The sequence below is a fragment of the Hetaerina americana genome, unplaced genomic scaffold (assembly GCF_022747635.1).
Source record: "Hetaerina americana unplaced genomic scaffold, ioHetAmer1.1.p SCAF_20, whole genome shotgun sequence".
Classification (NCBI taxonomy): Eukaryota; Metazoa; Arthropoda; class Insecta; order Odonata; family Calopterygidae; genus Hetaerina; species Hetaerina americana.
Window position 1 is genome coordinate 5,179,900 of NW_027286764.1, and position 27,346 is coordinate 5,207,245.

At 40.4% G+C, this 27,346-nt stretch overlaps 1 protein-coding gene across 1 annotated transcript in view; it reads left to right on the forward strand.

Moving 5' to 3' along the window:
* LOC139688552 (protein O-mannosyl-transferase TMTC1-like) overlaps positions 1–27,346 on the forward strand; it is a 1,154,623-nt gene that overhangs the window by 398,146 nt on the left and 729,131 nt on the right.

A 27,346-nucleotide genomic window follows, 5' to 3' on the forward strand; every position in this document is an offset into this window, starting at 1 on the left:
AGATGAATGAATCAGTCTTTTACATTCACTATTAATTAATTTAATTAATTAATTAATCACGCCTGAAACGTCTCTTTTTATTTTACATTCACAATCATCAATATTGTTTCATTTCTATCCTTTTCTAGCTATATTGAGGAATGCAAATGTATCTTGTTAATACAATGGTGACCCTAAAGTATTTTATTAATAAATGCATACATTTGTGAAAAAATGAAATATCCTCATGATACTATTAAATTATAATGTTTTCGTCATTTTCCAAATAGTTATTGAATTTCAACCTCAACACCAAGGGCACCCTAATTTGATCACCTATAATATTAATCCACTTTAATTTACCCTGATTAAACCCCTGAACCCCCAAATGCTTCAATCAACGTCGTGGCCAAGTCACATTCACATAGTTCACCGATGGCCGTCTCCTTCGATCGCAGGGGACAAGTTGAAATCAAAATGAATTCATATTTGAAGCCAAAGCCTTTTAAGCCCAAACAAAGTCTTTGGTAAAACTCGCATGTGCTTCTGTTCCCGGAGTTTGTCTATCAGCGATTGTTTAGAGCAGTGCTTCCATCGCGGTCCGCTTCCGCTTTAGTGACCTCCAGTGTTCCATTATTCATTCATTGACGTGCTTTTCGAAATCATTCAATGGGATCTCTTCGGATGGAGCCGAGGAGCAGGGTGTGTTTTGAGCAGGGCAGAGTGAGAGTGGAATGAAGACGGGATGCCGTTACCACTGGAACGCCACGAGAGGGCTCTCGTGACAACGATCAGCCCTCCAATTCGCGCAACCCGCATGGCTCCCTCTACCGAATGGCGGGGGAGGGGGTCGAAGCGCAATTAGTCTGCAATAACCTCTGCTGACTTAGCACCTCCGGTAGTGCGCGGAATCGTATCATCAAAGAGTTTGTCTTTTTGAACACGAATTCATTTTTGCAAATAATGGACAATTACAATTAGTGGGCATTTGAATGCCACGCGAAGTATAGCAATTCCAATCCTTGCCCAAGTCTCTTGGGTAACGTGATGGCACTTGCCTAAAAATGAGCTAATATTCATAATGAAAACATTTAGATTGGCTATGTATTAGAATGAGCTTTTTTTTAATTAATTCCGTATCTGAAGTCATTTTCACTTTTTACGCAAATAGAAGGCAAGGGGATGGAACTCTATTCCACTGCAACAGGCCGCAGCGCGAGTGAATTTGTGAGAGCGGTAGTTACTCTCTAAGAGCCTGATGTACACGAGGAATCTTAGTTCAAGAGGACTTGAATAGTCGTGGCAGCACTTCCATTTAAAAAGGAAAGAAATTTTTATCGTTCTTTCGAAGTGCTCCATTTCCGCGCGTGCCCTTCGTGAGGGTTCATCCGAAACAAGGGCATTGTGTGGCGTGATTGAGATCAAGGGCTGAAATATCGAACTGCAATGATTTACGATAGAATAGAAATGAAAAATCGCGAAAAAATAAGCCAAATATATTTGTTATCATCTTCTAAAGTTTATCATTTAAGCAATAAGCTATATTAATATATCACTGATCGATTATATTCCTTCACATTAAAGGATTGTATTATTATTCTTCTCAGAAAAATTACAAAAATAATCTTCAATTAAGACATGTTATTTATATAAGTAATGAATTCCCATTTAATCAGAAGACTTCATTAAAAGAAATCAAAATTCATCGAAATGATTGTTTGGGTTATTTTCGTGTCAACTTTGTTTTCGTGTAATCGTTATGTTATAAGATAGCCATTTCGCATTTATATTTTTTCAAGTACTATATTTGCACCGACGTGTTATATCCATTTAGTACTATTAAGCAAAGATAATATTAAACGTGTTCAAGCGGCCTTTCTAAGAAGACTTTTTCTAGAAAACTAGTTTTCCACAAAGTTACATATTAATTAAATTTTATATTCGCTAAAACGAAACTGACATTCTCATTTAACTATGCGCTAGTTCTCCACATATTTTAAAAATCTAATTGATATTTTAGCAATTGAGACGCTTGAAACAGAGATACCGAATCAATAATTATGGGGAAATTATCAATGCTGGCAACTATAGTGAACGTCACTCCGCATGAAATTTGAATAATTGAAATTTCATCACTTCATTAACATGAGTATTATTGCGATAAATCCAAGTCACCCCGTCCACGTTGGTTAAAAGGGTTAATAGAATTTGAAGGAATCGATTATGTAAGATCTAATACATTCAGCTGTCATAAAATTCTCGCCCTGGAATCGTACAGTGGTAAAAATATTCTGGAAATATACACTTCTCGCGACTTTACGTTTTCGCATTTGAGTTTGATTTGATGGCCTAGTTTAAAATTCGCATATTGGCGACTGCCGGCCGCGAAAAAAAGATTGATTCATGTCGTGGTGCAATAAAAATAGCTCGAAGATATGCTCTCGAGAGATACGCTTTGGAGTATCGATGCGTGTGATTCGGGTGGAAATCAAACCAGCATGCTGTAATGCAAACAGCTCTCGAATCAGGGGGGTGTTTTAATGAGCGAATTTATTTTAATTGGTGAGTCTCTGTAATGAGACCATCGTTGGCGCGCTTTACGTCGCGTGCAATTGCTAAATTTGAGAACCTTGAGCGCCAGGTATACACATGGAAATGGAACTAAATGCTAGATTGGAGAGAGAGCAGTCATTCGTGAATGAGGAACAAAGGACTTTTCTAGAATTGATTGCAGGAGCCTCCGGCAGCAAGGCACTGCAATTCTTCCTACCCACAAGACCATAGTTTGTCCGGCATTTATTACCTATTTAGTTCTGCCTGAACTATTTTGCATGTGCATGGATGGTGTATGCATTTTCTGTGCTAATTTCATTATCGATTTAATAGGCAAACATGCGTCGTTAGTAAATTATCCTGGTACATAGTGAATTTTAATAGACAGAGGAGGGGAAGAAAGCCAGGGAGGGGTAGCATATATTATTGAATTAAAATATTGTTGGAAATAGGCGGGGTAAACAATAAACCAGAAATTTACGGAAAAGTATCAGTAGAAGTAAAATCAGAACCAACGAACTTGATAATTGCCTATGTACAGCATGCCACCAAGCAATCATAGGGAGGAAGAAGTCCATCAGGCATTGCATCAGTTAGAAAACATAATCGCGAATGTTTCTGCTGGGAAACCTTTCACAATGATGGAGACTGGAAAGAAAATGTGTGTGGTGGAAGATCTAATGCGAAGAAAGGGAAAATTTTCAGAGGAAACGTGAAAATGGTGCGCTTACAGGAAGGTTAAAACCAAGAAGCTAGAATGGAAAAACATTGCCAAGATTCAAAGGAAAGGAGAGTAGGGCAAATGATTACTTAGGAGATGATCAGTTTGGGTTTAGGAAGTGGAGAGGTTCGAGTGATGCCATCGCAGTAATGAGATTATTAATCGAGAGGAATAAAGAACACAACAAGGAGGTATTTGCCTGTTTCGTAGATTTCGAAAAAGCGATCGATAGAGTGAATTGGAAAAAACTAATGAGTATATTGCAGAAACTAGGAATAGACTGGAGGGAAAGGAGGCTAATCCGCAACCTGTACATGTCTCAGACTGCTCAGGTGCGAGTGGGGAACGGGGAGTCCGGTTGGGCAGTGTTAGGAAGAGGTGTAAAGCAGGGTTGCCCATTATCACCGTTGCTGTTCAACCTGTACGACGAGGAAATGATCAAAGAGGCATGGGAAGATCTGGAGGCAGGAATAGGAGTGGGCGGGGAATTCGTAAAATCAGTTATGTTCGCTGATGACCAAGCTTTAGTTTGTCAGTCAGCCAAGAAGTTGCAAGCATTGCTGAGAGAATTGAAAATTCAGTGCTACAGGTATGGGATGAGAATCAATATTAATATAACAAAGGTTATGCGATTTTCGACAAAGAGAAAGGCTAAGCTTAACATTAAAATAGGAGGGCAAAAACTAGAGCAGGTAGACGGTTTACATATCTCGGTAGTGTTTTGGAACAACACGGTCAAAGTAGTAGGGACATAGGGAGAAGAATTGCGGTAGGCAAAGAGGCTTTCACAAGGAGGAGGGAAAACTTTGATATTGAGCGTAGCTATGTACGGAGCGGAAACGTGGTCATGAAAGCTGGAGGATTGACGTAGACTGGAGGCTTTTGAAATGTTGGTGTGGAGAAGAATGGAGAAGGTAAAATGGACAGAGTGGCTGAAGGGGGTATTGACCGGCAGCGGGATGTTGAAGACTAATTGAGTGGAGAATGTTAGGAAAACGAAGAAAGGGAAGGAACAGGATAGGGATCTCGGACGGGATGAAGGGAGGAAGAAAGTACTCAGATCTGAAGAGGGCCCTGATGTAGAGTAGGGTACTGGATATTGTGATAGGCAGCCGTGGTCACAAGGAAGTGCTTAAGCATTATGAATGATATATCTTGTTTCTCCGCTTAAAAGAAGAAACGTTTATTTCCTCTCACCAGATTCGTCTCAGGGCCGGACATGATAGCAATATTATTCATTAATTTTCGATTCCGACAAGCTAATATCAAGAATCTCCCAATTTTAGTGTGGGATGATAAACGAATCCGGGTTTTTCTTCACTGGAATTGCAATCGACGATTTCCCAGTTAGCAGTTCCCCACAATTAAGGTCCAAATGATTACACTGTGAAGTAGTGCATTGCTACGTATCGACGTATGCATCTTGAGCCCTGTCTTCCTTATAACATATATCTTTCGCGAAAGTTCCGCAAATCCGCAATCACCCATATTCCTGTGATTCTGCCTAACTCTCATTCCCTTCTATCCTTTCACACGCGATTTACAACAACTTCCATTTGGTCAATGTGTCTGCCGAATCATCTTAGAAGCTCTCCGCTATTCTGCCGCTATTATAGATGTGAAAACTCGCACATCCATACGTACAGGTTTAGGTATACTAGCTTTCCGATCACTTGAATTTCCCGCGATGAACCGTAATTGCTTTATCTTTTAATTCCCCCTTCCCAGCAAACCACTTCCAATATGTGTGTATGTGTATAGTATATATATACATATATAAATACATAAATATATAAATATAAATATATATATAAATGATGATGATAAATAGATGATTTCGTCACAGTAACACGGAAGTGTAAAATGAAAAACTTGGACAGCAGGGCAGAACTACTTTTGCTTCATTGTTTTTTTGCTTCGTTCTTTTTATGTGTGTCTATATATATATATATATATATATATATATATATATATATATATATATATATATATATATATATATATATATATATATATATATATATATATATATTATTATTATTATTATTATTATTATTATTATTATTATTATTATAATTATTAGGTAATCTACCGGTTCAGGTAGGTTTTTGGATGGACATAATTACTAATTAAATAATTTGCGAGCCCTAGCAAAACATAACATCTTACTCTACATCAGGTCCCTCTTCAGCTCTGAGTACTTTCTTTCTTCCTTCATCCCGTCCAGCATCCCTATCCTGTTCCTTCCCTTACCTCGTTTGCCTAACATTCTCCCCTCAATTAAAGTCTTCAACATCCCGCTGCCGGTCAATACCCCCTTCAGCCACTTTTCCTGCCTCCATAGGATTGCTCCCAACAAACCCCTCTCTTCGCCCACCATACCAAGGACTTCGTCGTTTGTTTTCTTCTCTGTCCATTTCACCTTCTCCATTCTTCTCCACACCCACATTTCAAAAGCCTCCAGTCAATGTCTATCCTATTGCTTCAATGACCACGTTTTCGCGCCGTACATAGCTACGCTCTATATCGAGGTTTTTACGAGTCCTTTCTTAACATTTTTACTTAACGTCCCCGTCATCAACTCCCTCCTCCTTGTGAAAGCCTCTTTGCCTAGCACAGTTCATCTCCTTACGTCCTTACTACTTTGACCGTGTTGGTCCAACACACTACCGGGATACGTAAAGTGTTCTACCTGCTCCAGTTTTTGCCCTCCTATTTTAATGTTTATTTTAGCCTTTTTCTTTCTAGAAAATCCCAAATTTTCCTAAACATTTCAATAGTTCCACGGGAATGTTATCCACCCCCACGACCTTATTTAGTTTCATCTCCCTCAATGCCCTTTCTATCTCATTGTTTAGTATGCCTGGACTTAAGCTGTCTTCCTCTACGTCATATTCTTTTTCAATGTCTAACTTTGTTGTTCGAAGGTCTTTACTATACGGTTTTCTTATTTACTCCTTCCATGTCACTTGGATCTTTCCTGCTTCAACTATTACCTTGCCCGCCTTATCTCTAAGTGCTTTCATTGATCATTTTTCTTACTTTCCGATAAAGGTTTAACTTTGCGGTACAGTGCACCAATTTCACCATTCCTCTGCATACTTTGGATATCCTCGCACTGCGTCTTCCATTATGCTTCTTTTGCTTTATTTGTTGCCGGCCTAAATTTATTGTTTGATTCTTTGTACTTCATTTTTCCTAACTCTGTATTTACATTCTTCCATTTCCTCCGCTCATCCATCTTTGTAATCATCTCATCCGTTATCCTTTTTTTCCTAGTCCTTTTTGCGTTAAGGGTCCCAATAGTGTCTTTTTCGGATTTCGATAACCACTTATTGATACTTTCCCATTTCTCTTTGATAGTACTTGGCTCTTTACCATCCTCCATTATTTTTTCTACCGCCTGTTGGTACTCCTTCCTTTCAAAGTATTTGATGCTTCTGCATTCCATTTTCTAACTCGCCGCCCCTGCCTAATCTTTTTGAAACGGGCGCTACAAGCTACATTTCATGACAACTAAATTGTGGTCAGAGTCTGCATCCGCTCCCGGCAAGCTGTGCGAATTTATCAAACTGTTCCTAAACCTGTGTGGAACAAGAAGATAATCTAGGTGTTTTCTCTCTAAGTCACCTGATAAGTTCCATGTATACCTCCATCTTTTGTGGTGTCTAAACCAATTGTTGGTGTTGATTAACCCCCGTCTCCTGCAGAACGCAACTGCTTTCTCCCCGCGGTCATTCCTCGTGCATAAACCGTAGTCCCCCACCTCATCACCATCTCTTCCTTCGCCTATCGTCGCATCCCAATCCCCCATCACTATCAAATATTTCCCTACGGGAACACACGCGATTGTCCTGTAACTGATCGTATATCCTATCCACCTCTTCTTCTTTATGGTTGCTCGGTGGCATGTATACTTTAATAATAACCAAGTTCGTCGGTTCTGCTATTATCTCTACTATATTCTATCCGTTACCTGCTCTTTGTTAACTATGCTTCTTCCTACGTCTTCATTTAATACTATGGCAGCCCCTCGTCGGCTCTCGTTCTCGCCGCCGTATATTATTCAAAACTTATCACTCCAGTAATCACTGCTATCTTTCCACCTCACCTCGCATAGACCTAATTTATCTATTTTTACCCTTTTCATCTCTCGCTTAACATTCTTCGATTTCCCTGTCCTCATCATTGTCCTATCATTCCACGTTCCTATTCTAAATAATTTGGTCTTCTTCTATTGCTTCTTCCGTCCTACTGCTGCTGGTTTACCCTGGCAAGGGTTTCTTGGCATGACGACTACGGAAGCCTTGCCTCCCCCACTGCAGGGCACGACACACGGCCGATTGATCCGAGGCTCGCAGTTGCCTGGACTCAACATCTCTGTAATTTCTATCATTTAATTCTTGGGAATGAAAATTGAGGTGGTTTCCCGTTGCCTTCCTCAATAGTGTTTTTAACGTGACACCATCACTTACTGGCCGCCCCACTGGGGTCAGACTCCATTGCAGCCGCCTCACTGAGGAACAGACGCTGCGTGGACTACCTTTCGTCTGGCTCCTAACCTTCGACCTCTCTGGCATGGGAGACCCTGCTAGGAGCAATTATTATTACTTCCGCCAGCATAGCTCTGGGGGTCATTGGAACGCACATCCCTCCCACCACTCCAAGGTTTTAATCTGGGGATTATACATACACATATATATATATATACATATATATATATATACATATATATATATATATATATATATATATATATATATATATATATATATATATCCATTACTTCTATATCTTCAGAGGAAGAAGGATTGTTTCCGTCGAAATATCAAGAAAATACGTGTGAGTGTTCTTTTTTTGTGTTTCTATATTGTGTTTTACTGTGTATTGTACTATATATATATAGTATAGTATAGTATATATATATACTATATATACTATATATATATATATATATATATATATATATATATATATATATATATATATATAGTATATATATATATAAAATATCTTCGAAATGGAACGCTCTTCGGCGACGCACAAATATTTAAAAAACAGATGTAGAATTTTAGAATACAGAGACACAAAGAAAGGACACTCAAAATTTGTTATTTGACGTTTCGACAGCACGGCTGTCTCCTTCAGAATGAATCTGAAGATTCTGAAGACGACAGCCGTGCTGTCGAAACGTCAAATAACAAATTGTGATTGTCTTTTCTTTTTGTCTCTATATTCTAAAAATCTACATCTGTGTTTATATATATATATATATATATATATATATATATATATATATATATATATATATATATATATATATATATATATATACCTGTGTATATATATATATACCTGTGTATATATATATATACCTGTGTATATATATATATATACCTGTGTATATATATATATATATATACCTGTGTATATATATATATATATATATATACCTGTATATATATATACCTGTATATATATATATACCTGTATATATATATACCTGTATATATATATATACCTGTATATATATATATACCTGTATATATATATATACCTGTATATATATATATACCTGTATATATATACCTGTATATATATATATACCTGTATATATATACCTGTATATATATATATACCTGTATATATATATATATATACCTGTATATATATATATATATATATATATATATATATATATATGTATATATATATACCTGTATATATATATATATATATATATATATATATATATATATATATATATATATATATATATACCTGTATATGTATATATACCTATATATGTATATGTATATATACCTGTATATATATATAGGCCTGTATATATATATATACCTGTATATATATATATATATATACCTGTATATATATATATATACCTGTATATATATATATATACCTGTATATATATATATATATATACCTGTATATATAACGATTGTACGGAAAAACTCACACGAGCGGCACAATAATGGGCTGACACATTATAACACAAATAGAAAAGAATTGACACATTTAAAAGAACACACACGGTAAATTGTTCGAGCTTTCGGCCCTCTCAGAGGCCTTCTTCAAGAGACTCAAGAAGAAGGCCTCTGAGAGGGCCGAAAGCTCGAACAATTTACCGTGTGAGTGTTCTTTTAAATGTTTGTATTCTTTTCTATTTGTGTTATATTGTGTCAGCCCATGATATATATATATATATATATATATATATATATATACACACACACAACAAAGCGAATATCTCATGTCCCTCCGGGAAACAAAATCTAATATCCCGCTCTACGGCAAGGCCCTCTTCATCTCCGTGTTATACCTTCCTCCCTTCATTCCGTTCAACATCCCTAATTTTCCACAATTTTTCTGTCTCCTTAGGATTTTCCTGACCACCGCTCCCCGCCTCACCACATCAAGTACCTTCTCATTCGTTTTCCTTCATGTCCAGTTCAACTCCTCCATCCTTATTTACACCCCCATTTCAAAAGCCTCTAATCGACGTCTAATATCCTGCTTCAATGGCTTGTGACCGTGCCATACATAACTATTGACCATATCAAAGCTTTAACGAGTCTTTTCTGGGAAATCGCAAGATCTTTGTTTTGTTAATATTGAATCTCATCCCATATCTATCGCACTGAGTTTCTAATACACAGCCATTCTGCGGCAAGTTTGCAATTCCTGGGCTGTCTTGCAAACAAGATGTTGGTCATAAGCGAACCTAACTGATTTTACTTATTCCCCACCGATTTTCACTCCTACCTCCGGTTCTTCCCATGCCTCTTCGATCATTTCCTCCGCATATATAACGAACAACAACTTTGATAACTGGCAACCCTGCCTGATACCTCTTCCTAACACTGCCAATCCGGACTGCCCGTTCCCCACTCGCACTTGATCAGTCGGATGCCTGACAAGGTTGCAGATTAGATTCCATTCACTCCAATCTCATCTTATTTCCTGCAATATATTAATTAGTTTTTCCCTATTCGCTCCATGAAAAACCTTCTCGAAACATACGATACAAGCAAACACGTTATGGTTGTATTCTCTATTCCTCTCGATTAGTGTTCTCATTATTCTCCCCCTCATAAATCCAAACTGATCAACCCCTAAGTAACCATTTGCCCTACTCTCTATCCTTTTGTTTATGATCCTTAGAACAACTTTAGCTGCGTGGTATAACAAACTTATTGTCCTGTAGTCCTTACATGATGTAGCCTTTACCTTTTTCGGAATTAAAACTAACACTGATCTCACAATGTCTTCCGGCCAGATTCCTTCCTCATAGATGCTATGAATCAGTCCATATTCCCTCTTCCTTCCACATTTTCCTAAACCTTTTAGCAGTTCCGCTGAAATGTTTTCCAACCCAACAGCTCTCTTTGATTCCATCCGTCTTAGTTCCCATATTTGCCAAATTCTCTTTCTATGCCGAGCCTTAGTGAATAAGTTTTTTACCGTATATTAGTAAAGTCTTCTGTACATTTTATTGGCCTCTCTTCGACCTTTTTTGTTTCAACTAGTATTTTCCCCAATTTATCTTTAACTGTTAGCACTGATCACCTCCAACTTCCCGATAGTGATTTAACCTTGCCGTATAGCGCTCAAATTTCACCATTAATCTGCAAACCTTCCATATCCTCACACTGAGTCTTCCGTCATGCCCCTTTATTTCTATTTTTTGCCCACCTCAATTCATTATTTAACTCTATTACTTCTTTTTCCAAACTCTGTGTTTATATTCCTCTATTTTCTTCTCTTATGTATCTTTCTAATCATCTCATCCGTGATCCATGGTTTCCTTGTCGTTTTCCTATTAACAGTTTCAATCCTCACCGATTATTTTCCATGTAGCCTGCTAATACTCCTCCCTTGTCAATCCATTTAATGCTTTTACATTCCATTTTATAACTCGCCTCCCCTGCCTTATCTTTTTGAATCGGGCGCTCTGCTTTATAATTACTAAATTGTGATCAGAATTTGTTTCCGCTCCGGGGAAACTGTCTAGGGAAAATCAATCACTCTGTTCCTATATCTGTGTCTAACCATGATGCAATCTAACTGATACCTTTCTCAGTCACCTGTCACTTTCCATGGGTACCAATGCCTTTTGTGGTGTCCAAACGAAGGGTTGGTGGTGATTATTCCCTGTCTTTTGCACAACTCAATAGCTTTCTCCCCGCGGTCATTCCTCCTACCTTAACCGTAGTCCCCCACCTCAACACCATCATCTCTTCCTTCCCATATCGTCGCATTCCTATCCCCCATCACATTCAAATATCTCGCTGCTGGAACGCATGGGATTATGCCCTCCATTTGATCCTATACCATATCGACTTCTTCCTCCTCATGATATCAATAAACTTTTATTTCAGAAACTCATTCTTGAGGGCTGTATCTTTATTCAACAAGATCAAAAATGTTTTTAGGATATTTCGTCAATAACTCGTCGAAATTGAATTCTGGGACTTAAATTGGAAGACATTCATTCCTGCACTGTGCTTCTCTTCTTGTGTTTCATCGAATGTACTCGACTTAAGAGTTAGAAGAATCTTACCTCGCCACGAGTTTCTGTAATTTTAAATCTAATTCCGCGTGAAAGGAGACGCAGCGCTTTATCAGAGAAGTGGTCGTGATATCTTAAATTTCGAGCCCGGGACGGTTTTATTTTTATGTTTTTTGAGAGCGAGGAAGGGATAGCGGGAATTAGAATTGGCGAAAATCGACGGATGCCAAGAAAGACCCCTTATCCGCTCCCCCTCGCCCCCTTTGCACAATTGGACACCTTCCATTCGCAGGGAAACCATTGGGTGTCCTTTTCACTCACGTTAATCAACCTGCAGGGGGGGATCCCATTGCTATTCCTCCCAAAAATCTATTTCACGCCTCTGTCTCATCGCATCTCCTCATCTTGGAAACCGTTTTCCGGTCCCTCCATCCCCTCCTCTCTCTCTCCCCCTCCTCTCTCTCTCTCTCCCCCGCATTCCTTTTTCTCTTACTTCCTCATCGCCCTGTCCATCCTATTCCTCCGTTTTCCTCACCCTCCCTCTCCTTCTCCCTTCCTCCCTTTACTCATCACTCTCCATACCCTCGTTTCTTCCTCCCCCTCCCCATCCTCCCCCCCCACCTCTCTCCCCCGTCCGCAGAGCGGATCCACGCACGCACACACGCACATTCCAATAACCTCAGTCCTCCACACCCCCTCCCTCTCCTCCCCTCCCCTCCCTCCCGGGTCCTCCCTTATCTCCTCTCCATCACGCAAAATTGATTCTCCAGTGGTACCCCCGCCCACCCTTCTCCTCCATTATTCAACCAACTCCGAATGTTGTTTCGCCCGTAGGGCACAAAAGCACCCAGAATCAACCGCTATATCCTCCTCCACCCCTCAAAAATTCTGGATTTTTTACCTCTCTCTCTCTCATCCCTCCCCCTCATCCCTTGATCCTCTCAAATCCCTCTAACCTCCTCTTCCCCCCCCCCACCATACTCCCTCCACATCTAAAAGCTTTAACTCGGTATAAACCACCTCCATTCCGATTCCGTCATCAAAACGAGCAGAGTGTTATCATTCCCCTGCCATTTTTACCTACCGCTCTCCCTCTTTCCGAATAATGCTTCCTTCCCGCTCCCATGTACCCCTCTTTTATTAAGTAGGTTTCTGCTTCCCTTCCTCCCTCCCCCCCTCTCCCTCTCTTCCACCCACCCCTTTCTCTCCCTCTAAATCCCCCGCCACATCCCCCAAACACTTAATGCTATGCTCATCTTCTCCGTTTTATGTACACCACAATTTCGCTAAGTGTGTACACGCTGGCGTATGTTTATCTGTGCATTCAAATTTTGGAGCACGAGCTGCAGCGAAACATGCGAGGGGCTAAAGCGCCACCAAAGTATTCGACGTTAGTTTTAAAAATTTAACGAACTAAGGGGTCGGTGTGATGGCGAGATAGAAGATTTTGAAGATGGGAATCGAGTGTGGGAAAACAAAATAAAGAGGGTTTGTATTTGAGTAACGGGACCGCTCACTTCCTGGGAGGAGGTCATCGCTTGAACGATAAATATTTCATGTAAATGGATGAAAGCTGGCAAAATTCATGCAAAACAGCAACTTATTGACGAAGTTTTCCGTATGACTTCAGAATACTGTTGTAAAAACTGAAAGCGTTATGTATTCCATTGGTTCTTAGACACCAGGGAAAATCTTCCAATTTTAAAATTTCTAAACAATATTTTGTCCAGAAAATGATAACAAAAGTCGATTAATTCTTTAAGTTCTCTCGGAAATTCTTTCAAAGGTCCTAATAATTATAAGTGTTTCAAAAATACTTTTCAGTTCCCATCTGTAGGTTTCAAAGGAAGAAATATATGAGTATTCGTTTACATATCATGAAAATAATGCAAAAAATATGTCTATTTGATTTGCTGCCTTCTCAACATATAGTATGTGGCATCTAAATTTCTACGGATGTGAGGCTTGAATGACAAGAGCAGCAAGGAAAAGAGGCGTGGAAATGTAATGAAATAGAAAACCGATGGAAATGAATTGGATAGAACTAGCAACGCATGGAGAAAAACTTGGATGAGTATGTGAAGGGTAAACCTTAATGTGAAGGACTCTTAAGAAAAGTAGGAAATCGATTGGAGTTTATCCTGAACTGCTATAGTCACCAACATAATTAAAGGATGCACGAAGGGCAAATATTACATAGGAATACCAAGTATTAAGTACGAAAAATCAGAAATGGAAAATATTGTTGCAAATTGATGCGGGGGATAACATAATTTGGCCTGGAGCAGGATAGCTGCTGAAAACCCAATCCCCGGATTCAAAACACATGATACTATTTAACGGTGGCCATAATCGTGAAGGATTTGCAAGATTGCATCAAACCAATTTATTAACTTAGTATTTGCAGCCTTTACCTTCTATATCACCATTGATCAATGACATACTGTATATTCAGTGAGTGTAATGTCATGCGTTTTGCAGTTGGATCATGGCTGTGGTCGTCTTGAGTTAAACTCTAGTTAATGGAAGGACAGAAATCGATGGTGTGTTTGTCGCAAAACCGGGCGGGGAAAAGGGAGGCAAAGGGTTCCCGGGCGCTGAATGCCTTTTACTCACGTGCTTTAGTGCCAAGTTTCCGCAGTGTAGGAGAAAATAAATTACTATCAATGTGTTGGCAGGCAGCCGACATATTGTGTGTTTCACTGTCGCTACAAGTGGGGATGCTTCCTGATCCTAAGTTTTCTATTTTAATATGTTTACAATTCTCTTATTTATTGCATATAAAACAGAAGAAGCGCACGATAATTCAGCTCTCAGTCTCAAAATTCGGTTTGCAAGTTTCAATATCGTCTCAAATTTACGCTATAACATGTTCCTGGACGAGCTCGGCGTCTCCCAAAAATATTTGCAAATCCACGTGTGTGAGTTATCTTAAAAACATGTTACCATTTTTAAATTTTATGATCATAGCTCTTTTTGTATAAATGATTTCTTCAAGGAGTTTGGAAATAGCCCTTTGGTTAGTTTTGTTATTCGAATATTTAGAAAAATTAAAGTTAATGAAATGGTGGACAGTTAATGTGGGAGGTGGCACGTAACGTGTCATTTTCCGGACAGAGGGAAGTTGAACTTGCTTTGAACTAAAACGTATTCAAGTATGAATTAAAGGAGAACGTATGGCTCGCGACTGAAAAAATACGGAGTTGATTTTCTCGGACGACTGGCTAAGAAAGACTGCCGTCGTAGTGCCCCTGTGAATCTTCTCACTTTCGCGAATGATTAGATTATCGCCTTTCCGTTGTCTCACGCTTGGCAACCCCACATCTCACGTCCTCGTCCATAAAGAGCAATGCTGATTCCTCTCCGAAGTCTTCCTCCACGACAGTGTGGAATATTGCCAGCCAGATTCCTCTTCTGATGGTAAAAGCAATTGTTGGGTAGCGACAGAGAAAAGGAGCAAATGTGACTATTATTTTTCGTCATTTAGTAAAAATTCTTTTTACCCATTAATGGAATATCATGAAAGTGGTTATCAGTAGAATTTAGAGAGTTAAATAAAATATCAAACGTAATTATGACGTAAACGTATTGTGCAACATAAGCCTTACTCATAATGTTAACTAAATTAATGGCTAGGCAATTAATTGGATTGGCATTTGCAATTTCGGAAATTATTCAGCCCTGTAAATTAACTGAAGGCAATGAATCCGAAAAGAGTTAGGTTTGGACGGAGGATGACGACTACTATGTTCTATGTATGATGTTAACCTCCACTTGTTAGACACGCGTCATTACCTCCTTCATTTTTTCCTACCCGTCTTCATTCCGTATGGAAGGTCTTCCTTTCCCTTAGGGGCTGCGCCTAATTTTCTCTCTTCTGTCTCCGTCTTTAACTTCACGCTCCACCGATATTTCCTTCATCCGCATTATCAGCCTTCAGCCAATTACAGCGAGACAATTTCTCTCTTCCCTGACTACATTCAGATCTTCCTTGATAGCTCGCTCACCAATGAGCCCAGGGAAGGTAAAACAAGCGCATACGGGGCACCATCGAAGGCACCATTCATCGTTGGCACCTTCGAGGGATTCAGGCCTCATCCGGATTATGCTTCAAGCATGTGCCACGCTGTTTAAGGTTTCGACCGGATCTTCAGAACTTTTCTGAAGGGGACCCAGATGGCCCGGGAAGTTGACTGCAGCACTACGGAGCTCCTTAATTCTCAGGTGGAGGCCACTGTGGGCAGCAATGTCATGAAGATATATCTTTCTTTTCAATATAACATTATTGGTATCTCTGTAAAACCTTACCGATTTACAAAATAGCTTACAGTATTGCGTATTCCAAGGTAACACCTTCATAATAATAGTATCGATAGCATCAGCATGATGGCATCGAAGCAGTCTCCTTCTTGTCCGAAACTTGAGTCTCTTTTCCTTCTGGAAAGTAAAAGTAGCAGGTGGGTTAATGTAATCCGAGGTGGTAAAATATCAAAAATATTTTCTTAATCGATGCATTTACCTCACGACATGTACGTTATGATTTTTAACATATCGTGCAATCCCGTGTTCACTCGTAGCGCGGAGTTTGGAGGGGCGATATTAACTTTTGCAACTTCTCTAAAGCATCGATTTGGGCAATGGAACTCTTCGCCATCCATGTGAGATAAGGTTTTGCTCTTCTAGCGGTATTTACCCATGGGTTATATATTATGGGCCATGGAAGGGAGTTTGAGGCGGGGAGCATCGTTTAGGACGCGGCCGCGCGGGGAAAGGGCTGGGGAAGGGCGTGAGGCGGCTGACGGGGGAGGAGGCTGTAATATTGAAATCACAGATTTAAGCAGTTGACTCCGTAGATCAATGAGAAAGTGTTTTTCAGCGGTGCGGAGAGTGGGAATGTTTTTTGTTTCCTTAATGGGGAATTATTTTACAAATATTATTTAATATTATTTTTTATGATATTTTACGAATTTGCAGTTGCATTTTTCCAAAGCCTTTTATTTGCTAGTTTCTAAACTTGGAATAGCCACCTTATACAAAAATATATCTCCTTCTGTAAAAATATTCATCATATCTCTCGTGAAATTTGGCCATAAAGGTGTGTGTGGAATCACGAAGTTCCTTCCTTCATTTCAATATTTCTCTTAATTTATGGATTGATATACTACCATTTTCCGCATTAATACATTTTCAGGAATCAATCGGAAATACTAACGAAAAAGGCCGTATTTTATGTTTCTTCCAGACCTAAAGTACTTCTTCATGCATTAGTGTCTTATGCTATTAAATCTAATTCAATTTTTAAATTTCTTAAAACAGCTGCCATATTGATATTTCCATTGCTTTACAACTGGCAATCTTTGCCTTTGCATTGCCCTCGGCACGCGAAAACCCGACTGCAGAATCGAAGGGTGTCTAGCCAGATGGACTCAGAGCCAGCGTATCTACACCTTCTCCTCCTGACGTGAAGTTTCGCGTTGATTTGTTTAATTAGGAGTCAAGGATTTTAATCAGGCAAATGAAAAATACATATTGTCAAAAAATTGTTTTGAACTAATTTAAGAAAATATTTGTTTATTTAATTGTAACGATACTTTGACAGGTATTGAAAAGGACCAAGAGCTTTTTCGGTTTTATAAATCAATTTCTTTTTAAATTGTGGTAAATTTTGTTTTTGTAGTTATATTATTGTTAAAATTAATCTTTCGCTTGCAATAGAACTTGATCAAGTTAGCGAGGAAAATATTATTGAATATATTGTATAACTTGGGTATTATTGAGTTTATTGTTTAACTTAGAGGCTCATAGCACCCGGCCGGTTTTTATAAAGGAGCTCAAAGCTGTATTAGGCCCTAAGGGATGACTAATTCACGTTTTGCGTCGATAATATTTGACGACGGATGATTCCTCTCCCCGGTTCCATGCAGAAAAAGACACGGGGTCCACACGAGGCAAAAGATCGCGCAATTCCAGCGTTTATCGTCACGCGCTTGCTTACCCAGGATTCTTCCGTTATTTCACACCGTATTCACCACATTTGAAAGTGTACGATGAATCCTCACTCCTGAGGCAAATGTTACTATAATGGGAATCATCCTTTTCCTTAGCCACGAGTTGCAGTTACTTGAAAAAATTGAAATTAATACAGAGATAAATTATTGCGAGTCCTGCAACGCAACCGCATTTATTGTTTCTGATCAGATGAGAATGAATTCATCTATCGTCGGTCGAAATAAATAAAACCTGGGGAGTGTATTATCCGTCCCAAAAATTATCAATGAAAGGCGGAACATTTAATATTTGTAGTGAAAATCAATGGGCCTTTATGCAAACTGGCGCAAAAGTGCCCGGCCCAAGGAAACTACGGGAGACGCTGCGAAAGTAAATTTGAACGGAGTCATCCACTAATCCGCATTACAATGCCGCACTGTTCAAAGTTTAAAAATCATTCGTCTTCACTGAGATCCAAGCGAAAATTTTTACGTTGATAGTGTCGCATGTTTTGATGTAATGTCGTCATATATTTCACTCTTCACTTAAAACACTTATCTTTTGCCATAATTTCTTCACTAAGGCAAACAGGTAGCACCTTGGCACGTACGCATTTTCTAACTTACATTATAATTCGCTTTTAAAACTCCATAGAAACACAGGTATGTGTACACATTTGTCGTTAATTATCGGTACTTTAAGTGAGTATTGCTTGCATTGAAATATATAATAAGACCCAATACATATGTTATGCGTGTCATTTTACGAGTATATTAATTCATTTTTGTGAGAGAGATTTTTTCGTCGAAGTCCGTGATTTATGGGTTTGAGTGTATTACAATAACGAATGGTCATATATTCATTTTGCTGCTAAAATTTCGATTGATAGAGAAAAAAGCGGTTCCATATGGCCACAAGCTTTCCAATTCGGGTATTAGAGATTTAAAAAATTATTTTTGCCACCCTGCGGGCCACCCCTATGGTCGGAGGCAGGGGGTGAATACACTAATTAATGACCAGACTAATTTTTACCCCAATATTTTTACCCTTACATCGGCAGATGCCATTCTGATACCTTATAGTTCGTGGGAAAAATGACATTTTAAATCTATCTGCTCTACACTTAATCTCTAATTTTATTGACACGATTTCTCTTACCATAGAACGATGGGGGTATTAACACATTTTCAGCATCACTGCTAAAGATACAACCTTCCAAATTATGCAAAATATTTAATCTGTAATTTAACCTTCACTCCATGAGTGATTCACAGCCTAGCTGCTTTAATATTTTGGATATGCTGCTAAGTTTATCAAAGCAACGTTTTACAAATCTAGCTCCTCTACGCTGCACGCGATCCAATTCGGCAATTAGTACAACTTCATGAGGATCCTAACTGCACCGGTGGACCGCAGACGCAAACGCACACCCCACGTTCCTCTTTTCTTCCACCAACACATTATACCGAGGGCTTCTTCGAACCGGTTTCTTGGTGTCATTCTAGACAACCAGCTCACTTTTCAGCCGCACCTCGACCTTGCCGTAGAAGGCAATGGTCGCAAGGAACCGCCTCGGCTGCCTTTCCTCCGTGATTTCTCCTCTGGGTCACGCCGACAGGATACGTTTTTACAGGTCGATCATTCGCCCGCAGTTTCTGTACGCTTGCCCCGTGTTTGCCATCCGGAAAACGCTCTGGCGTCACCTTGAAACCATACAAAACAAGGCTGTTAGGTCGTTACTCCAAGTGAGTCGATTCACTAGGATGGCCGACGTGCGAGCGGCGCATAAACTCCCGTCCGTCGCGGAGTTTATTCGCTCGCAAGTCGCATTTTTCAAATCCCGTCTCGCACCGTCTGTAAATCCACTGCTACAAACCATCTGGGACTATGATCCCGGAGAGAAACACACTTATACACTGCCTAAAGATATTACTCGCCTATGAGTCTTTACTATGTCTTTTAATTTTAAATTTTCTTCATAGTAATAAGCCGCTTCACGGCCGGACCGATCTCTTTCTCCGTCCTCTAAGTTATTTTAGTATCATTTTCTCCGCTTCACGGTCTTGCTGTCACCCACTTCCTCTTGCCCAAGTGTAATTTCCCGCTGTGGGAAATGGGCAACCCTTGCCTCCGCTTCCGTTTTCTACCGCTCTATGCTCAGAGTGTGCCGGTGGGCAGTTTAGTGCTGTTAGTGACGTTCTTTTTTTTTGTAAAAAGCCGTTCCCTGTCGGCTTTCCTTTCTTGTTAGATTAAGAATTCATATTTTATTCCTAGTTTTAAGTTTCACTCTCTCGCAAACCACACGTCCACCTCAGCCATGTTACTTTCTTCAATGCCATGCGTTTCCTTTGTACAATGACCGGTAAAGGTGGGACTTCACTCACCGGGACGGTTTATACTTGCCCGCTTGGGCAGTCAATGAACATTTGCGTGGATCCTATATACCAGCACTCTACTCTTATTCTAAATGAGGCCTAACCAGGAAAGATAGCATTTCTCTTTGACCTTTTCATCACATTTACCCAGTACTCTTCTAATTCATGCTAATTTTTTGTTGACTTGTCCACATATTACTCTCATATGATTCACCCAGGAGTGGTCATGAGTGAGGGTAACGCCTAGGAATGTAATTGAGTCTACACATGCCATTTCGGCGTTCCCGATGCTGTGGGCGTTCGGGTGGGAATTGCTCTTTTTTCAAGAATCCATCGCTAAGGATGGAATGAAGTTGGTGGTGAATATTTCCGCGGTGGATGCGCAAATGGGAAGTCCCAAGACAAGAAGGGCAGCATTCTCCGTGTGGAGACTCAGAATGGGGTAGTTTGTTGCGTATGGCTCTATTTCTGATCCAGCAGGGCTAAGATCCAATTCCTTACGCTGCTAAATCCTTCTATTACATCAAGGTGATATGGGAGCACAGTGCCTCTAGCGGAACGAGCTCAAGCTGCAAAAATGGATTGTAAAGCTAAGGAGGTAGATCGCGACTTTCATTACGAATAAATAAGGCAGTGCCTCTTAAATCAAACCCTTTGCGGAAATAAGGCGGAGAAATTTCTTCTGTCCTTGATTGCGAACGGAGAAGGTACGTATTTTATTCCCTTTTTTCAACGCAAAAGCTGCTGGTCATCAGGCTTCGTTGAAACTTAATCCTCGTCGCCATGCACCACGGAATCATTTTTAATCAGACGCTATTTCTATTAAAATTAACCATTAGCCGAGTCACTCTTTCTGAGAATTGTCCTAATCGAAAAGTTTCACTTTCAAGGGTAAAGTCTTGTGCTCGCCACGAGTGAACTAGATCGTGAATTAATTTCGCAAAAATTCAATATTATCTTGAGAGGGGTGGCAGAAGATGGTTAATAAACGAAAATTAATGAAGTAATTTGTACTTTCGCCCCATTTTCGACGACCCTGAATCTCCCTCCCACTGCCTCGATATTCTTATTGGAAGACTCACGCGCGCAGGCTGTATCACACACGCATTAAATTATGGCCGGGGAATGAACGTGGTAGAAATTCTCCCCCTGGATGAAAAGCCATCCCATGGCCAGAGAGTGCTGGAACCCCGCCCGCTGAGGGAAAAATACATATGTGAGTTGATATAATATATTCATGAGCGTCGAAAAAAATATAGCTCCATCATTTCTCGCCCTTCCCGCTTAAAACTTTCGGCGGTTCGTCTCGAAACTTTCGCCGGCTCATGAGGTCGGACCTCCGCGCTAACTCAGTCAGTATGGGGAGTCTTTGGTGAGAAAATGAAGTCTGAAATACGACCCGGCGTGCATTCATAGCGCCGTCTGGTGTCGGATGGCCGCGGAGAGGGAATAAAATTGAGCAGCCTCTCCTAACAAATGAATGGCGCATTCATGCTTCCTTTGGGCTCTTCAAGGGTCATAGGTCATGAACTCGTTCCCTTTCGTTCCTTCCCTTCATTTTTTTCTGCTCCTCACGACTTCCGAATGCATAATATCCTCAGTCTTTCTCTACCTCAATCCTCACTCAGTCATTCCCCTCTCTCTCTTCAATCAGCAGTTAAGGCACCAGGTTTTATTAAGGAGTGCCTTTGTGTGTCTCAGGATATGAGCATACTTGCTGAAATGTTTTTTTTATTTACGATGGTAGTTCAATTAAGAGAGATCATATTTTTTTATTATGATTTAAGAGGCGAATTGTTTACTTTCATATTATATTTTTTAGATTAGTGTTCAATGTATGAGAGCTTAGAAATAAAAATGGTCCTAATTTTTTATAACAACACGCCTTTTCTTAGCTTTCGTACTTCACTGGTTCATCTGAATTCAATCCGTATCGGATGTGGTGCCCATGTCACAACTTATTCCAATCTTCGAAGACATGCCGGAAAAAGTTTTTTTGGGCCATCAAAATCGCCGTAGACCTTTCCATTGCTTCTGCGCTCTCAGCGAAGGTTTTTCTCCGCATCAGAAAGCAGGGCCTAATTGGTAACGGTCAGGACTGAAGAAGTATTACTCCCCACTTGATTTAGCCTGTGACAACAGGATTTGCGGTAATCGGCCGAGACTAAACATGGCGCTAAGCCTCTTGATTTGAAATGAGGCCTTTGGCGATTGATAATACCTTGCAGAAATTTCAGTTGATCCCAATACTATGCTCAATTTACAGCCACGTGCGTTCATACGACATGCTAATTTACCATTCCCTGATTGTCAACACGTTATCTCCGTATCTACAGACCTGTATGACTCCGTATCTCCAAAAGCAACGAAAGCGCCTTTTCAGTGTTGTGCATGTTGGAGATTAAACGCAGAGCTTTACCGTTTGCTATCAGGATCAGAGTGACGCATCAAATTTTCATACACAGTGATAACCTTTGATGGAAACTCCTCATCTTCCCGTATCATCGATTTCAGCTGCGTGCAAGCCTGCAGCCGAACGCCCAGTCGCTCCGGGATGAGCATTCTGCACGCCTAGAAACACGTCTCATGTCCATTTTTTCTGTTGCCAACGTGGGAGTGGCAATCAATAGAATTCCAAACAGTCATGGTAGTATTATTGTTGTTGTTATCTGATATTTGTCACAATGCAAGAAAGGGTACGTTAATATTGTAATGAAGCAAAATGGTTAGTGAGCACAGGTACCACTTGCCCTTCTGGAATTATATCGCGTGAAAAATATAAATATAAATTTCCGTAACTGGACTATCCTCCAGTTTATTGTTATTATTAAGTAATCTTTCGGTTTAGGTAGGTTTTTGGATGGACTGCCTTAATCGAAAGATTCTGGATAACTACCGAATAAATATTTTTTTACTCCTTGCAAAACACAACTCAGCATCCTACTCTACAAGTCCCTTTTCATCTTTGTGTACTTCTTTCCTCCCTTCATCCCATCCAACATCCCTATAATATTCCTGCTTTTTCCTCGTTGTGCCTAACATTCTACCCTCTATTATAGTCTTCAACATCCCACTGCCGGTCAATACCCCCTTCATCCACTTTTCCTGCCTCCATATGATTTCTCCCAACAAACCCCACTCTTCGCCCACCATACCAAGTACTTCCTCGTTTGTTTTCTTCTCTGTCCATTTCACCTTCTCCATTCTTCTCCACACCCACATTTCAAAAGCCTCCAATCTACGTCTATCCTCCTGCTTCAAAGACCACGTTCCTGAGCCGTACATAACTACGCTCCATATCAAAGTTTGGACGAGCATTTCCTTAAAATCCTTATTCAACGTCCCTGTCATAAAATCCCTCCTTGTGAAAGCCTCTTTGACTAGCGCAATCCCTCTCCTAACGTACCCTCCTTTGAACCGCGTTAGTCCAAAACACTTGCTAGATGCATAAATTATTCTACCTGTCCTAATTTTTTACCTTCTTTTTTAATGTTAAGCGTAGCCTTTTTCTTTCTGGAAAATCGTATAACCTTTGTTTTATTTATAATAATTCTTATTCAATATCTGTCGCAATGAATTTCCAATTCACTGGGTAACGCTCGCAACCCCTTTGCTTACTGAAAAACTAGAGCTTGGTCATCAACAAACCTCACTGATTTTACGAATTTCCCCTCCGACTTTCATTCCTACCTCCGGTTCCACCTCTTTAATCTTTTCCTTCTTACATACGTCACCGGCTCTCACCTGAGCAGCCTCAGACATGTGCAGGCTACGAATTAGCCTTCTGTCTCTCCAATCTGTTCCTAGTCATTGTTTTGGGGGAGGCGACTTACAGCTAAGGTTATTTGAGCCGTTGAGATGGATGAAAGAGGAAGGATGGATAATAACGCGGCGTCGCCATTAGCCTAATCCTATCGAAAGACACCGAGGGGTCCACTGTTTAACTAGCCTTCTGACGAGCAGCGTACTCACTCAAAGTGCTCTCCACAAAGCACCCCAAGTAGGGAACGGGATACCACTGAAAAATATCTGTTACCTCCAGGATTCAAACCCTCTCGGTAGGAAGCCAGTACGTTAGCCAACGCAACATCCCGATCCTCCTTCAATCCGTTCCTATTTTCTGCAATATACTCATAGGTTTTCAGATTTCACTCTATCAAACACCTTTTCAAAATCTACGAAACAGGGAAATACATCCGGATTATATTCTATACTTCTCTCGATTAATGATCTCATTACTGTAATGGCATCGCACGTGCCTCTCCCCTTCCTTAAACCTAATGATCATCACCTAAGTAATTATTTGCCTCGCATTCATATTTTGTTGATCATCCTGAAAGCAACTTTAGCTCTGTGGGAATTCAAACTTATTGTTCTGTAGTCCGCAATTGCTTTAGTCTTTACTTTTTTCGGAAAAGGAACTAATACTGATCTCACAAAGTCTTCCGGCAAGATTCCTTCCTCATAGGTGCTATGAATCAGTCAATATAGACTCTTCCTCCCATATTCTCCTAAACCTTTTAGTAGCTCCTCGGACATGCTGTCTACCCTCACGGCCTTATTTTATTTCATCTCCCTTAATACATTTTCTATCTCATCGCCGATAATACCAGGACCTAAGCTATCTTCATAGACGTCAAATTCTATTTCTATGACTAACCTTGCTGGCCTAGGTTTTTTACCTCAAGGTTCTCATTACATTCTTTTCATCTTCCTTTGATCTTTCTTGATTCAGCAAATATTTTTCTCGACTTATCTCGAATTGTTAACAGATATTTTCCCTTCTTAATTCCCAATAGTGTTATAAACTTTTTCTACCGCACCATTTTACCCTTCCTCTGCAAACTTTCAATATCCTCGCACAGAGTCTCCCACTATTCCATTCCTCCCCCTTCTTTATCTATTTTTGTTACCCGTTTCAACATATTATTTTACGCTATGCACTTCCTTCTGCTTAACTCGTTGTTTACATTATTCGATTTCCTTCTTTCATCTTTGTCTCTAATCATCTCATCTGTGATCCATTGTTTCCTTGTCCTTTTCCAACTAACAGTTCCAGAAGCTTCTTTTACAGCTTTCGATATCTCCTTTTTCATATGTTCCCATTTTTACTCAATAGCACTCCACTCTTTTTCCTGATCCATGATTTTCTCTAAATCCTTGTGCTACTCCTTCCTATTCAATTCATTTGATGCCTCCGCATTCCATTTCATAACCCGCCTTAACTTTTTAAACGGACGCTACACGCCATAATCACTAAATTTTGGTCTGAGTCCTCATCCGCTCCCGGAAAGCTATCCGAATAGATAACACAGTTCCTAAATCTGTACCTAAACATGATACAGGTATACTCTAACTAATATATTTCATTTTGAATTTCATTATATCACCTGGAATTTTCCATGTACAGCTACGCTTTTTGTGGTGTCTAAACCAAGTGTTGGGGATGACTAACCCTTGTCTCCTGCAGAACTCCACTGCTTTCTCTCCGCGGTCATTCCTGGTGCCTAAACCGTAGTCCCCGACCTCATCACCATCTCTTCCTTCGCCTACCGTCGCATTCCAATCCCCCATCACTATCAAATGTTTCCCTGCAGGAACACACGCGATTATGTCCTCTAATTGATCGTATATCCTATCGACCTCTTCCTCCGTATGGTTGCTCGGTGGCATGTATACCTGAACAATGACCAAGTTCGTCGGTTCTGCTTTTATCTCTACTAGTTACAGGGTTCGTCCGGAAAATAAGTGTACTGAGCTCAGGAAAAAAAATTGATTACACTTTTACATATATTAAGCTGATATTCCTCAAAATAGGACCCTTGTGAGTCGATACACTTGTTCCAGCGGCGTTCCCATTCCTGGAACGCTCCCGCGAAGGCATCATCGGGGACCTCTCGAAGACACGGCCTCTTTGACGGCGTCCAAAGTCCCGTATCGCGTTCCTTTCAAACTCCTCTTTATCTTCGGGAACAGAAAGAAGTCTCTTAATACTCTCTAAAAAATGTGGATCATTTTTGCAGTGATCCGCAAGTTGTGTCGCGATTTCCAAACGATTGAGTCTTTGATCATCACTGAGCACTTTCGGCACCAACTTTGCACAAATTTTTCGCATCTGTAATTGCTCCCTAATAACCTCGTGCACTGTTGTTTTTGGCACATTACACTGCTCTGCTATCATCCGAACACTAAGACGACGATCAGAGTTCAGTACATCGCGAACTTTTCGCACATTTTCGTCGGTGAGTGTCGTTGATGGGCGTCCAGGCCGTGGTTCGTCGTCGATCTCTTCTCTGCCCTCCACGAACATCTTGTGCCACCGAAAGATCATGTTTCTGGACATGGCTGACTCCCCGTAAGCCTGGTTAATCATACCGACAGTTTCGGTAGACGATTTCCCAAGCTTTACCGCAAATTTGATGGAATAACGCTGCTCCAAAAACTTCGGCATCGCGTTCCGTGACGTGGGTCGAGCGTGGAGGTTCGCGTTAACAGAGCTCCTCACTACACCACAGCTCAGAGCCGACTGCCTTTTTCAGCGTCGCTTGCCAACATACCCCCCTCCAATCGCAGCCCGTCAGAGCGGTGCTGGGCGCGCCTGGAGCGGCGGGAAAAAATCAGTACACTTATTTTCCGGACGAACCCTGTATACTCTATCCGTTACTTGTTTTATGTTGACTACGCTTCACCCTACCGCTTTATTCTGCATTATAGCAACACCTTATAGGCTCTGATCCCCTTCGGTATATGTTATCCAATAAGTATTACTGCAGTAATCCCCGGTATCCTTCCGTCTCATATCGCCTAAACCTAAAATATCTACAAATTCTCTTTCTACCTTTCACTTGATATTTTCTAGTTCTCATGTCCTCAAAATTTTACTGACATTCCAAGTGCCCATTTTATCTAACTTGGTCTTCGTCTCCTGCGTCTTCTGTCCTGCTGCTTGTTTTCCCTTGCAAGGGTTTCTTGGGATGACAACCGCGGAAGCCTTGCCTCCCCCGCTGCTGGGCACGGCACACGGCCGATTGGGCCGAGCCCCGCAGTTTTCAGGACCAATATCATCTGTATTGTCCATCATTTAAATCTTGGGAATGATAATTGATGTGGTTTCCCGTTGCCTTCCTCAATAGTTCTTTTAACGTGATACCATCACTTACTGGCCGCCCCACTGGGGTCAGACGCTATTGCAGCCGC